Here is a 16,546-nt window from a genome sequence, read left to right as displayed (position 1 = left end):
TAAATATTTCACGGACGGCGTACACGAGTGCGTCCCCGGAGTGAGCGTGAACGTTCTTTTCTTCGCACGTTTCTTTTGTTCTATCCTTCATGCACTTTTTTTCAGAAGTTTATGAATCTTCCTACTTGTTTTGCCATTCCGTTCTCTGATATTTTATTAACAACACTTTTCTTTCGATTATCTATCTTCCAGCCTGTTATTTTTTTGTCCCTGTCTGTTTCTCATTTTTCTTTTTCTTCCATTCTTCCTTTTTGTTCGTAATAGTCTTCCTCCCATAACCCTGCTGGCAAGCAATCGTCGTGGCTCGTATCCTTAATGAGCCAAAGGGAAGGAGGAAAGAGCTGCTTATATACACACACCACTCCCAGACCTGCCAGTGCATTGTCTCCTCCTCTTCCTTCTCCTCCTCCTTCTCCTCTCCTCCATTTCCTCCCTCCTTCTCCCCTACTTCCTCCTCCTGCTCCTCCTCCTTCTCCTCCAACTCCTCAACCTGCTCCTCCTCCGCCTCTCTTTCATTTCCTCCCTCCATCTTTTCCTTCTCCTCTTTCTCCTCCTCCTCCTCCTCCTTATCCTCCGGGTGTAAGCAGACAAGGTAAACAACACACGTTCTCCTCGACCTCACAAATTTACACAATGTTACGTTTTCGAAAACCGTAACCGTGGTCTCTCTCTCTCTCTCTCTCTCTCTCTCTCTCTCTCTCTCTCTCTCTCTCTCTCTCTCTCTGTGTGTTTCAATAATGTATAAGTCATTGATGTTTTCTCGTCTGTTTGTTTAGCAGGCAAAGGAACTGCGTAACATTCTCCACCACCACCACCACCTCTATCGTTGTAATGCCTGAGACCATGGATCCTTCACTGGTTCTTAGTATTCATTAGACAGACAGACAGAAACAGAGACAGACCGATAGACAAGATATGATTGTAATGGCTATAATACGCCGGCCTAATGTTTATAATAAGCATACATATACATATCTCTCCCATTTAAACGGAATGGGGTGGGGAATGGTGTAGAACGGAAAACGGAAATCCGGATCAACTGAGGGTAAAAGAGTAGCTAGACGTCAAGGAGAAATATGGATGAAAACACGTACTATATTTTTTTCCCCATTTTAAACCCACATACCACCCATAAAATAAACTTTTTATTCAAGAATAAAGATGTAATACTTCTGCTCTACAATAGTTTAGTCAGACCGCACTTGAAATATACGGTACAGTTTTGGTCTCCCAACCATGCAAAGGACATTGCTAAATTAGGTGTTCAGCGTCGGGCAACAAAAATGATCCCTTCCTTGCGCAACAAATCTTACGAAGAAAGGCTTTCCACCCTTAACATGTTCTCTCTTGAGAAACGCCGCCTCCGAGGAAAACTGATCGAATGTTTTAAAATACTTAATGGTTTCACGAATGTAGACAGAACAAAATTGTTTATGATCGATGACACTTTGCGAACGAGGAACAATGGCATAAAACTCAAATGTAGACAAGTAAATTCAGACTGCACCAAATTTTTCTTCACCGTCGTTGTAGTGCGAGAATGGAATAAGCTCCCACCATCAGTGGTCCAGTGTAACACGATTGACTCCTTTAAAAACAAGCTCGACCGACACTTCATTGAACTTAATATTAACTAGAGTAGAAATGCAACGTTTTGGAGCCTTCTGATTAATGTAGAATCACTTAGGTTTAAGGACAGACCACCTAGTCTGGACCATGGGGTCTGTGTGGTCTGATTTTCTTTGTAAATCCATAGACTAGTTGACGGGAAATCTCTTCAGTCTTGGCGCGCTGGCTTCGCGTAAGGGGCCGATTGTTATGGCGACTTTCACTGCGTTCTTACTCCGAATTTAAGTGGAAACAGGACGAAATCTTCAAGTTTTAGTGCATACAAGCAGGCAGGAGTGTCTCTAGAGTGATTTGGTCGAGGATTCAAGGTAACTTATATAAAATAGCACCATGCGTGCACTTTGAAAACGTTGTGTAAAAAATGGCAAATTTGCGTAACTTTAGGTTGAAATCTTTACGTAAAATGAATGATAACTGTAGGATAGTGAAGTCCACAGTTTTACGTATTAGGAAACAAGAAATGTACGTTTAGTTAGTGCCTACATGGCAACTCAGCTCAGTTCCCGCGTCGCCTAACTCGCCTTAGGCACGCAGTCAGCTGGGCACTTCCCCTCTGTAAAGGATTATCGCTGTCCTGCCTCTGTTTACTCTCCAAGTAAAGGACCTACAGTTATTCATCGTCTCTGTACCCTTCCCCACAACTGGACGAGCGTGCAGAACTTCATGGTGAGCAACAGGTTGGCCCAGCGCCTGCATTTGCTGAAGCTCGTCGGGTTCTTCCCGGGACGTGCAGGCCGACCTGGACCGGGCCAAGGCAGAGGAGAAGGAGGACGACGAGGTGATCTTGGCCCAGCTTGCCAGGGAGCTGGCCGACGACCAGCCGGACCCGCCGACGGACGAGTTGCTCCTCGCCGCGGTCGGCAACTACGCCGGCTACCTGGCCAGGAAGGTTCAGGCCAACTCCTCTGTGGCCGAGTGCTGCAAGCAGGAGCTTGCCCAGCAGGAGGAGATGAAGATTACCGTGGAGCTCGAGAGGGGCGACCCGCCCTCTGTGATGTTCGACGCCCTGGTCGAGCTGGTCGACAGGGAGAGCTGGAGACGGGCCGGGCGGTCCTGAAGCGGCCATCTCTCCCAATGGCCCACATGGCGTCCTTCGGGATGTCGCTGTGGGACTCCCTGATGTGCAGGGAGGACAAGAAGGAGCGCAGGTTGAGGTTCCTCTCCCTTGCCATGCGCCACAGGGACGGGTTCAGGCACCTCCTGGAGTTCCTGGCGGCCTCAGACCCGACCTTGCAGGGGTACAGGTGCCAGGAGGGGTACAACCTGGCCAACACCATCTTGCCGCACATCAGCAGGTCCCTCTTCAACTGTTTCGGTGCTAATTTCTCCAAGGACGTGACCTCAGAAGCGAGGAAGAACAAGGCCTTGAAGCAGCCGACCGGCAGGAAGAGGAGCAGTATCGAGGAGGGCAGGAAGGAGACGGCGAGGAACAGGGACGTGTACAAGTCCAGGAAACTGACCGGGGCCCACAAGTCATAGGCCAAAAGGCTAAAGTGATTGTTCAGGGACAAGGGCCAGATAGCCGGCAAGACGTGCTGCGGCAATAGTGACATCGGAATTCAACCAAAATAAGTTGTGATTGTATATAGAAAAATGAATATTTTGCTTTTGTTGAGTAAAATTAAGATGTTTCTGCATGCTTTCCTCAAGTATTAAGTTTCTAATGTGAAAATTAAGTGATTTATTAGATGTTAAAAACTTACGTAAAAAATTGCACTAAATAAAAATAAAAATAAGTAGCTATTTCGGGCAAAAACTTATAAGATAGGCTAAATATTGCTATTGATTCTGAAAATATAAGTGATTATCTCTGCATTTGGTGATGTTTGTGCATCTACCGTAAAATCTGAGGATTTTATAGCCTTTTTAAGTTTTGTTATACTTATATAAAAAACAATTAATCGGGATTTTATTAGGGAACGACTTTGAATTTTTTGATACCGCTGCTCATGGAGACTCATATATGCCTAAGGGAGGTGCCTGTTTTAGTTTCAGGTCGCTAGCTGCTTTGGTTTTGAAAATATTTAAATTTTATTTTTTTGAAAATCGGCCCCCTGCGAATCGGCCCCGCGCCCCGTTTCCCGTCAAGAGATTGTGAGTATATGGTAAATCTTTGTAAATCTCTCTCTCTCTCTCTCTCTCTCTCTCTCTCTCTCTCTCTCTCTCTCTCTCTCTCTCTCTCTGAATAGCTAACCAGTTCTCATGCCATGAGATTTATACTAACAGCGCCTTTCTTCCCCTCCTCGTGCAGGCGTGTGGAGGCGTGTGGAGGCCATGGCGGAGCGCGAGGTGGTGCTGCCCTGCGAGGTGGGTAACTTAGAAGCGTCAGACATGGTGTACGTGGTGCTGTGGTACAGGAACGGCGACAAGGAGCCCACCTACAGGTAAGGCGGGGCGGAACGGGGCGGAACGGGGCGACCTGTGTGAGGCCGGAGAGGTTATGGTGCAGAGGTTACAGCTATAGTTGTAGTTATGTAAGTGGTTGTATAAGTGATTTAGACGTAACATTTAGAAGCAGCAACAGTAGTAGAATCGTTATAGTAATAGTAATTATTGCTATAGTTATTTTTATTTAATTGGTTTAAGTGATTTGCATGTAACTTGTAGTAGCACCAGAAGCCGTAGCAGCAAAAGTAGTAGGTAGTAGAAGTAGTAGTACCAGTAGTAGTAGTAGTAGTAGCAGTAGTAGTAGTAGTAGTAGTAGTTGTTGTAGTAGTAGTAGTAGTTGTCGTTGTCATTGTTGTTGTTGTTGTTTTATGACCAGTCATATTTTTAATTAGTATAAGTAGCTTACTGGTTTTTATTGTACTGTTGTTTGTGGTGACGAGTTAATATTTCTAGAGTGGAGTGATTAACGTTGAAACGCCTGTAATGGAAACTGAAGACATTGATGTAATTGGCTTATCTCCACCCAATTTAAGAAACGTGTGTGTTTGTGTGTGTGTGTGTGTGTGTGTGTGTGTGTGTGTGTGTGTGTGTGTGTGTGTGTGTGTGTGTGTGTTCGTGTGTGTGTGTGTGTGTGTGTGTGTGTGTGTGTGTGTGTGTGTGTGTAATTCACCTCTTGGTCTGCTGCGGGACTCTCTCGAGACACCCAACCGTTCCCCTACGGAAGAGCACAGAGCTCATAGTACCCATCTTTGGGTAAGGCTGAGACCACTCACACACAACACACCGCGACAACGAGGTCACAACTCCTTGCCTGACGTCGCGTACCTACTCACTGCTAGGTGCATAGGTGTACTACCGTGTGCCTGTGTTTTCATTTATATTAATTTACTGAGTTTTAAAGATAAACGATCATTCCATTAATCTGTGCATTACGGCGCTTTAAAGGGGCGGGGTTTAACATGGCGGGAGTTCCCCGCTTCTCTTGAGTTTAACTGTTCACCTTTCTATATATCCATGTATGTATCTTCATATTTATAAATTTATCTAACTATCTATCTATACCCATCAATATTATTATTATTATTATTATTATTATTATTATTATTATTATTATTATTATTATTGATATTATTATTATTATTATTGTTAATATTTTTATCATTATTATTATTATAATTGATCATGCCAATAGATACACCGAATAACTGCAATTATAACACCATGAGGTGTCCGTGCAGATCGAGACACAGCTTAAAAAAAGGAAATAAAGGACTTAAAGTGACTACAGAAAAAAGGCATTAACTAACTTTTTTTTTAATTTTCAATAGTGGAAGAAGAAACAATCTCCGAAGGCAGACTATTCCAGAGCCTACACATTGCAGGAAAGAAACCTCTAGAAAATTGTGATGTTGAGCATCGGCCAATTTTAGACGTCATGGAGCTCATGGAAGAAGAACTCCCAGTGACTGGTTGTTTGACAAAGGTTTGGCAAGAACTTATGAAAAGGATGAGAAGAATAATTTACTATTTTACAAAACATTGAGAGTACCAACAACCCTACGATGCCCAATATCGAAACTCAAATCAGATAAAAGAAACGTAATAGAATTAAAAGCACGATCAAGCAAATTCAAATGCGAGTCAATAGCAGAGATCCAGAGAGCATATCATTACTCAAAATGGGGTAGAGTAAAAGGAAATAAACCTCTCCGAAAAATGTTATCATCCTCATAAATCTTCTTAGATTTGAGGAAGAGTGATGATAACAAATATTATTGAATGAGTTTAAGAGAAGAAAGTGAAAGAAGAGCAACAAAAAAACGAGTGTCAGAACGAGCAAAAAAAGAAAGGGAGAGAACAGAATTAAAAAAAAAAGTAACCCTCCCAGAAAAGAATAAGGAAAAAAGGAGAGGAAAGACATAAGGGAAAGTAATCTAAATAAGAAATTTATAGTTGAATAAAAAAAAAAGTTCCGGGATCGGTTTAATGAATAGTGATGCAGACAACCTGGTGGCCGATGACCAATGCTTTTCGAGAATATTTAGGTGTTGCCTTAGTTCGGTGTTCTAGTCCAGTGCTAGAGGTGATAACCGTGCGTCAATTACGTACGGTATTATTAATAACCCGATTAGTATTGGTGCCGCTGTTGTCGATGGTAATGTCGCTGATGGTGAATGAAAGCAACAGTAAAGGGAGTGACATCAGTAGCGACACGAACATCAACTACCAGATCAATAACGAGACTGAACAGTCAGTCACGTGCGTTTGTATTTAGTTATGGATGTCTGCTTCGTGTCTTTTAGTCTGCTGTGTTTCCTTTTTGGTTCATTCCAAGCAAGCGCTGCAGCTTACTTTGCTCGTTGAATAGAGTATCATTATTTCTTTTTGTTGTCGTACTTATTAATGCAATAATCATTATTTTGATGTTGCTGTTGTCAATACACACGCTGAAAACAAAGGCAACTGTAAGCCGGACCATATTTGTTTTCTACTTGAAAAAAAAAAAACTAAATTTGACATTTCATGGCTGCAACATTTTGTCTCCGTTTCTTGAAAGACTCGTCTTTATCTGTAATAATATATAAAAATCTATACCAGGCATCACAGGTCAGCTTACCGACCGTATTTAGTGAAAACTTGATGTCTTAGTAGGAAACAGAAGTATTTATTTCAAATATCGATGAGTTTTTAGACTTTCAGCGCGGATTAAAACACAAAACGTCTCATTTGTCTTGCATATGATCATTTTAAGAGATATATTTTCTTCTCTTAACTGCCACCAGAAAGGCACTACTCAGTATCAGAATGGTTATGGTACTGAGCATTTACCTACTTTGGTTATTGTCCATCCAAGACTTGAAGATTGGACGTATAACACCAGACAGATGGTCGCCACTAACGTACGTGCTACCGCGGGGCACGCTTGTTAATTACTAACTTAATTACTTAATTCACACTTACTGCTTGCGATCCGTCGATTTTGGCCGCGTTTTGATGTATCATACAAATGTAAAAATGTAGAGCTGTTTGAACGCAACCGTCACCTTGAAAACAGAGGGCCGCTGTTCCCCGCCCCAGCGTGTGCAGAAATAGAGAACACCCGGAAAAGCGGCGGTATTTTGAGGTCGTGGTCTTGCATGCAACCCAAGTCGCGGGAGACGCTTTCCCTTGTAAGAAGCCACCCAGGTGAACACGGTGCAGCGAGGCCTTCTGTCCGTGTGAGCACGTTAAGGTGTGTTATCCCGGAGCAAAGGAGACGCATCACTAAAGAATATCTCGTGGAGTGGTTTAGTTTAATTATGTGACCCCCATCCTCACTAGACCTTGTATGAACGGTTCAGCTTGCCTGTCTAGCAGGTTTCTAGATTTTTAAGGCTTTCATCGAAGGGAATGTGGCGTGCCCGGCGGTGTGCTGCGCGACACTAAGACACACTTTTCATGGCTTGGAAGAGCTCTGTCTTCTCACATTCCGAGGGAGAAACACAACATGGTTACCACCACCGCCAACACCAACGAGATCAACAAGAAAACTCGATATAAGGTTGCTCGAGTAATAATTCATGTGTGCAGTCGATTAAACAATTCCTGTCCATTTGGGGAATTTTTCAGGAAGACCTTCGCCTCCAGTGATGATAAGAAATATTACTGAGTGAGTTTAAGAGAAGTTTCTTCAAGTTCTGTGTTTCCGTTTTACTTGAAGTTCAACAAATGGCTACAGTTGGAACCATAGACTGTATGTTATACTCTCTCTCTCTCTCTCTCTCTCTCTCTCTCTCTCTCTCTCTCTCTCTCTCTCTCTCTCTCTCTCTCTCTCTCTCTCTCTCTCTCTCTCTCATGTTTGCTTCTTTTCATTCTAGTTCAAAGCATATTTTATTTGTTCATCTCCTTTTTCTTATTTCTATTTTTGGGGGTCTTTATTTAGCAATTTATCGTCAATGTCACAATTATGTTAGCTCAGCCCAACCTGCATGCTATTTTTTTTCTTTCTTTCGTTCTTTCTTTGTTTCGTCGTCGTCGTCGTCTTCCTCCTCCTCCTCTGCCTCCTCCTCCTCCTCCTTTTTCTCCTCCTCCTCCTCCTCCTCCTCCTTGTCCGCACCCCTCTTCATTCTTTCATCTTCCTTTATTCTGGTCTATCTTTTATTCATGTACTATTTTTGTCTGCGTTTTTCTATTCAGCTTTCCAGTTATATTTGTTTTTCCGAATATTTACTTGTTTGTCTGTTTGCCTCGTTATTTTTATCACACAAAACATACCTGCCCTCCCTCCTCTCTCACTTCCTCTCATTCGTTTTATTATTTCTGTCTGCGTCTTTCTTTCCCTTTCTCCTTCTCTCATTCCTTCCTTCGTGCCTTCCTTCCTTCTCCTTCTCTCTCTAAACCACCACCACTAAAACTCATTTACCTCTCAAACGCTAGCCCAACCACCACCACAACCTCTTCTTCCTACTTCTTTCTTCTCGGTGATCGGATTCATCTTACCACGTGAACTTCGAGGTTAGTAGGTCAGATAGTTTAGCAGGAAGCAGCTCGCAGTCACCCCTTTGTTGACTCCGGTAAGAGTCACGTTGTAACGGGGGGGAAGGACGCCTCAAATCCAGCCTTTTTTGGGAGGTGAAACTATTCCAGTTAATCGAAAAGCATATAGCGGTAGTTTTTCGAGGTGCTGCGTTACTTAACTGTTATTTTATGATGAGTGGGGAGAGGGGTCTGCGGTGAGGTTTATTGGAGGAAGAGAAAAAGGTGGAAAGAAGCGGAGGCGAAAGGATAGGACAGAGCATAGAAAAAGGAAGAAATTTACGAGGAATTGTTTGGTAGGCTGTGAAAAGGGGAGAGAAGAGAATGTGATAGAAGGAGGATACTTAAGGGAAGGATAGGAGAGCGGATAGCAGTGTGGTTCCCCCTTCCCTTCTACCTTTCTACAGCAAAGGAGACAGCTCAAGGGCACAAAAAAGTAAACATTAATAAAAAAAAAATAAAAAAAAGCCCGCTACTCGCTGCTCCAGTTTCGGGAGGAGAGGTGTCCTGATACCCTCCTCTTGAAAGAGTTCAAGTCGTAGGCAGGAGGAAATACAGATGAAGGAAGATTGTTCCAGAGTTTACCAGCGTGAGGGATGAAAGAGTGAAGATGCTGGTTAACTCTTGCATAAGGGGTTTGGACAGTATAGGGATGAGCATGAGTAGAAAGTCGAGTGCAGCGGGGCAGCGAGAGGGGGGGAGGCATGCAGTTAGCAAGTTCAGAAGAGCAGTCAGCGTGGAAATATCGATAGAAGATAGAAAGAGAGGCAACATTGCGGCGGAATTTAAGAGGTAGAAGACTATCAGTATGAGGAGGAGAGCTGATGAGACGAAGAGCCTTTGCCTCCACTCTGTCCAGAAGAGCTGTGTGAGTGGAGCCCCCCCACACATGAGATGCATACTCCATACGAGGGCGGACAAGGCCCCTGTATATGGACAGCAACTGTGCAGGGGAGAAGAACTGGCGGAGACGGTACAGAACGCCCAGCCTCGAGGAAGCTGATATAGTAAGAGATGAGATATGAAGTTTCCAGTTGAGATTTTGAGTTAAGGATAGACCGAGGATGTTTAGTGTTGAGGAAGGTGATAGCTGGGTGTTGTCAAAGAATAGGGATAGTTGTTTGGAAGATTGTGTCGAGTGGATAGGTGGAGAAACTGTGTTTTTGAGGCGTTGAAGGACACCAGGTTCTTCTTGCCCCAATCGGAAATAATAGTAAGGTCTGAGGCTAAGCGTTCTGCAGCCTCCAGCCTTGAGTCGTTAAGTTCCTGAAGGGTGGGTCTTCTATTAAAAGAAGTTGAATAATGCAGAGTGGAATCATCGGCGTAGGAATGGATAGGACAGTTCGTTTTGGAAAGAAGATCATCAATGAACAACAGAAAAAGTGTGGGAGATAGGACAGAACCCTGTGGGACACCACTGTTAATAGATTTAGGGGAAGAACAGTGACCGTCTACGACGCAGAAATAGAACGGTCAGAAAGGAAGCTGGAGATAAAGGTACAGAGAGAAGGAGAGAAACCGTAGGAGGGTAGTTTAGAAAGCAAAGATTTGTGCAATAGCAAAAGTTTCACCGAAACGGCTAAGAGAGGATGACCAAGAGTCAGTTAAGAAGGCTATGAGATCACCAGTAGAACGCCCTTGGAACCCATACTGGCGATCAGATAGAAGGTCAGAAGTGGAAAGGTGCTTTTGAATCTTACGGTTAAGGATTGATTCAAAAGCTTTAGATAGACAAGAAAGTAAAGCAATAGGACGGTAGTTTGAGGGATTGGAGCGGTCACCCTTCTTAGGTACAGGCTGTGTGAAGGCATACTTCCAGCAAGAAGGAAAGGTAGATGTTGACAGGCAGAGGCGAAAGAGTTTGACCAGGCAGGGTGACAGCACGGAGGCACAGTTTTAAGGACAATAGGAGGCACTCCATCAGGTCCATAAGCCTTCTGAGGATTGAGGCCAGAGGTCATATAAAACATCAGTTTTAAGAATCTTTATAACAGGCATTTATGAGTCAGAGGGGGGATGAGTAGGAGGAATATGCCCAGAATCGTCCAGAGTGGAGTTTTTAGTAAAAGTTTGAGAGAAGAGTTCAGCCTTAGAGATAGATGAGACGGCAGTGTTGCCGTCAGGACTGAGGAGTGGAGGGAAAGATGAAGAAGTGAAGTTGGAGGAGATGTTTTGGCTAGATGCCAGAAGTCACGGGAAGAGTTAGAGAAAGCAAGGTTTTGACATTTTCTATTAATGAAAGAATTTTTGGTTAGTCGGAGAATAGATTTGGCACGATTTCGGGCAGAAATGTAAAGTTCATAATTAGCATTAGTTTGAAGGCTCTGGTATCTTTTGTGAGCTACCTCTCTATCATTGACAGCAAGATAACAAGCGAGATTATACAAAGGCTTTTAGCGTGAGGAGTAGAGAAGAACGAGGAATGTATGCCTCCATTCCAGAGACAATCACCTCTGTGATGCATGCGCTGACACACAGAGGGTCTCTCTATCCTGGAAGCAATAATCATTCCACGGAAATCGGAAAGTACATCCTCAGGTCGTCCCACCGAGCTGAAGCAAATGCCAGAAGCATCGCCTCTTCGGTGGGTCCAGAGGATGTACAGGAGCGATAGGACAGGATGCAGAAATAAGATTGTGATCGGAGGAGCCCAACGGAGAGAACAGTTTGACAGAATAAGCAGAAGGGTTGAGGGTTTGAAGGAAGAGGTCTAGAATGTTGGGCCGATCTCCAAGACGGTCAGGAATACGTGTAGGGTGCTGGACCAACTGCTCTAGGTCGTTGAGGATAGCAAAGTTGTAGGCTTGTTCACCAGGATGGTCAGTGAAAGAGGATGAAAGCCAAAGCTGGTGGTGAACATTGAAATCTCCTAGGATGGAGATTTCAGCGAAGAGAGAGTGGGTCAAGATGTGCTCCACTTTAGAATTCAAATAGTCAAAGAATTTTACATAGTTATTTGTTAGGTGAGAGATAAACAGCACAGATGTATTTAGTAATAGAATGACAATAAAGTCTTAGACAGATGGTGGAAAATTCTGAAGAGTCACGTGGGCACGAGAGCAAGTGATGTCGTTGCGCACGTTGGCGCAACATCCAGCTTTGGTTTGAAATTTAGGATAGAGATAGTAGGAGGGAACAGAGTAAAGATTGCTGTCAGTAGCCTCAGAAACCTGTGTTTCGGTGAGGAAGAGAAGGTGAGGTTTAGAGGAGGAGAAATGGTGTTCCACAAAATGATAATTAGAACGAATACCACGAATGTTGCAGAAATTAATAAAAAAGAGGTTGGAGGAGTTATCAAGACAACTCTCAGGTCGGCAGCTAGAAAGGGAGTCCTCCGGGGGTGAATTTGTGGTCCCCCCCATAACGGGGACTCCGAGGCATTATTCTGGTACGCCATTTTGAATTTTGAATTTTGGAAAAAAGGTGTGTATGCTGTGTGAATGGAGTGTGGTGTGGATAGAGAGAGGATCTGTCTTTAGAGAGCATGCTGAACTACTCTCTGGTGTTGATGAGACAATAGGGAAACGGTTAGTGAGGACATGGGAAGGGTCTTTGGAGGGCTTCAGCTCCCTTCTCACCTCCCATATATACCTCACCGGGAGTGGCTTGCGCCCGTTCGGTCCTAAAAAGAGGAAACGGATCGAGCAGAGAGAGAGAGAGAGAGAGAGAGAGAGAGAGAGAGAGAGAGAGAGAGGTTTCCGTCCTTCTCATTCCCCTGCCAAAGGAACGACAAGTATGAGTCATTGGTGGTGGTGGTGTAATTAAAAATATTAGCTATACAAGATATTATTTTGTTGGTTTGGGAGATGGAAGATTAAAAAAACAATTATTAGTAAAGTTATGTTTCCTGTAAAAAATGTTGAAATAAAAAGAAAAAAAAGGTAAAAAAAGAAGGAAGTAACCTATCACAGTTTATAACAAGCAAACTTGAAAAAAAAGAAAAAAAACGACATGCTGAATGAAGCCTTCCGGAGTCAGTAAGAAAAATGAATAAAGAGCGTGTGAATGGAAAGCCTCTGGTGCTGAAAAAAAAGTGAAGGCATGAAAAAGAAATTGAAGGTAGTGCGCAGTGAGGAAAATGGAGAAGTTGACCTTGGTGACATGATGAACAAAGTAAAGCAAAATAGTGTAGACCTAGCGGTATTAAAAAGGAAGAAAATAAATGCTGCAGAGATAAAAAAATAAAACTGGAGAGGAAAATACCAAAAGACAGTCAATATATACAAGAGTATACTGCAATGGAGAAGAAAATAACCCAAAACTCATGAGAATATAAAAAAGAAAAATCTAACAATTTATGGTAGAAATAATGAATTTGAGAAGACAAGAATATTCGAAGGTAGAATGTGACTAGAATGAAAACAAGAATACTAAAGAAAGAAAAATGTTTGTGGATAAAAGAAAATGAGATTATGTACCAAAATAAGAGGAAATTAATAGGACGTAAACTATCGAAGAAAAAAAAACAAGAAATCAAAGAGGAAAGAGGAAAGAAAATACAGAAACATAGATGAGGATAAGAAAATGAGGTGAAGATGATATATCGTGAGGGATGAAGGAAAGAAACATAATAGTGAAAACAAAACAAAAAAACTAACAGGAATGAAAGGAAGGACAAAAAATATCTGATAAAACATCGTCGTAGGTGCAAGTTAACAGAAGTGTAGAATTAATGAAAGACTACACAACAGAAAATTAACAGAAGGAGCAACAGTGAATGAGAAATTAGACGAAAAAAGAGGAAGAAGCAGAAAATAACTAGGAAGGCCTGAGAGACTTTTGTGGGTTTACGAGGCAGCCAACTTAGCCTAATAACCACCCTCTGTGACGAAGCGTGCCCCCCACACACACACACACACAGACGCACACGTCATGTGACACAAGAGAAGAAACACACGTATTGGTGCCTCTTGTAAGGGTTGTTTGTATAGTGATGGTTGTGTGAAGGTCGGGGAGTGTGCGTTTAATGGAGCCGTATTGTTGGTGTGGGGGTGGCGTAGAGTCTTGTAGGGGTTATGGAATGTATTGGGTTTATGTACGTTGATGGGATTGAATAGTGTTGTGAATAGTGTTATTATAATGATAAGAAAGCGTTCCGTTTCCACCGGAGATAGTGAGTGGTTGTGCAGGGAGCGGGAGCAGGGGCCATTGCGTGTTGAGTGTGGTTAAAGTAGACCAAGTATAAATTCGTATCAAGGAAACATACAGTTCTCCGTTGAAAGCATACAGAAAATATTACCCGCTCCCTTGTCATTACGCCTTTATAACATTCTCCGTAATAAAAAAGTATTCGTAACATTTTTTCTTTGTTCAGTATAGGACGGAAATGATAAAAAAAAACTAAGCCATCGAAAAGCGAAAAAAAAATAATATATATATATATATATATATATATATATATATATATATATATATATATATATATATACATATATATATATATATATATATATATATATATATATATATATATATATATATATATATATATATATATATATATATATATATATATATATATATATATATATATATATATATATATATATATATATATATATATATATATATATATATATATATATATATATATATATATATATATATATATATATATATATATATATATATATATATATATATATATATATATATATTTTTTTCCTTGACTGAAAATCGTTATTTAAAAGAAAAAACAATACATCTTGACCTCCCTGGAATAAAAGGAATAAAAAATATGAAAAAAAAAATTGGACATGGAAAAGTCTACTCGTCTTTGAAGTATTGATACCCGACAACTAAAAAATAATAATAAAAAAAAAAAAAAATATATATATATATATATATATATATATATATATATATATATATATAAACAAATTGAAGAGGCAATGTAAAAATAATAGAAAAAAATGTTTGTTACACGACAATACTCGTTTGATATGAATGCTCTCACCGTTTCTCTTTTTTCTGCTCCAACCTTCTCTTCCTCTTTCTTTATTTTCTTTTTTCTCTCACTTCACGGTTAGTTAGCTGTGATCCTGCTCACGGCCCACACGAACGGGGAATAATGAAGTTTGCGCCGAGACTAGGCGGGGCTAACTGACCTTCACCGTGGAGGGCGTTATGTTACCTGGTTGCTTAAGGGAGGTAGTGGGGTGTGCAGCAGTGGCGTTGGTGTTGGTGATGGCGCTGGTGGAGGTGGGGGTGGCAAGGGTGGGAGTAGTGGTGGTGGTGAGGGGGGAGGTATGGGTGGGTGGGGGGGGGTAGGATGGACGTGTCATTTATAAGGTGGTAGGGTGCTGGTGGTGCGTATTGGCTCTCTTTGGTTCTGGAGATGAAGGTCAGTTTATCAATCATCCCACGGTCAGTCAGTCAGTCAGAATTTCAAACAACAACTATCAGTCAATAAGTCTCATCATTAGTAAGTCACTCAGGCAGGCAGTAGTACACGTGCTTGGCATGCCAGTTAGTTAGTCACTGATTCTGCTTTTCGTTATCAGTGCCACTTACCTCTGGTCGTTTGGCACATCTTCATGGATATTGTATTTCGCTATTGATAAAAGCCAGGCAGCAATCGCCTTTTCCCTAGCTATTACGTTCCGTTGCCACCATTCCTATTAATGCTCAGGGATCACCGCAAGAAGTAGCTTCGGTCCTTTTAAAAATGCGTGAGTCTTTGACGCCAAAAATAAAGTATATGTTAGTCAATGTCTTGTTGGAAGCGGACATAATTCACAAGTTACGTTTCATTATATTCACGTTAAGAAAAAATTGGCTTATATTATTGACATACTTCCTGTTTCTTTTGGTATATGTACAAATTTGATGGAAAAAAAAAAATAAGTGGTATGCAATATTGGCAATTGTGAAGATTCACTCCGTGCCTCCAAAATACGATATTACGTCTCCATATTATAGTTAAGGGACGAAATACATGACCCTCAACTATAATATGAAGGCGCAAGTACTTAATAGTAAAGAAAAAGGCCTAATCTCCTTCCCCTATCGATCCTGGGGGACCCGTGGGAAATCGAGTTTTTTGGGTGGGGGAGCATATTTAAACTACTCCAACCGAACTTTACATAACCTAACCTCTAACGGGTAGGCTTCGCCCCCCTCGACCCCCCTCCTAACCAGGGGGAATCCTCCTTAAAACGATAATCCCTTACCTTTACTGGACGGAATATATTGTTGCAGCGTGGAGAAGGAAGTGGTGGAACCACTCGGCAACATCCGGGAACGTCCGCTTCAACATAGACTCGGCCAAACAGCTGGCGAAATGGTGAGTGCGCCTCCCGAACCTGGGAATGTTGCTCCTCACTTCCGTCCACTCCCGTTCTATATTTTGGGTGTGGGCACCACTCTGAGGATCCACAAAGTTCAATGAGTGGTTGATTGTGGAGTGGGTGTATCCTCCGGCACTTAGGTTATTGTAGCTGCTCCAGCAGTCTGTAACTATGTGAGTGCCCGGGAGAATGTTGTCTTGGATAACTCTCAGGAGAGTCTCCTTGTCCCGGCTCACGACAGGCACTAGGAGGATGTTGCTTGAGTCTCTCTCCACACCACCCACTACCCACGTACCTTCTATAACACGTCCACGATTGTATTTTCTCTTGCCAACTTGGCTTCCTCGACTTCCACAGTCTTACCCTGGCCACCAATATTGACAGAGTTGTGGACGCAATAGTCCACAGCCAATTCACGACAAAAAGAAAACCAGGCAATAACTGTCTTGCGTCAATACGCACTTCCCGCGCACACAGTTTGACACTTTTTGTCGCTGGTTTCACAAATATGTCACATATATGATCTGGCTGACACTGAAGTGGGACCCGCCGAACCACGAGTTCTTCCTTCCCGAGAGGAAGAAGCAGCAGCGCTGAACACCTGAGCACGAAATTTTCCTGAATATGGAGGTCACTGTCACATTTTGGGCACTTTTAGGTGCGCTGTATCAAATTGTGGCCGCACAAGAAGTCTAAATTGTTCTCTTTGTCTTCAAAAAGCCTCC

Source organism: Eriocheir sinensis, chromosome 7 (genome assembly GCF_024679095.1).
Source record: "Eriocheir sinensis breed Jianghai 21 chromosome 7, ASM2467909v1, whole genome shotgun sequence".
NCBI classification, from domain to species: domain Eukaryota; kingdom Metazoa; phylum Arthropoda; class Malacostraca; order Decapoda; family Varunidae; genus Eriocheir; species Eriocheir sinensis.
The sequence above is the reverse complement of the archived record's forward strand: the minus strand, read 5'-3'. Positions refer to the sequence as shown.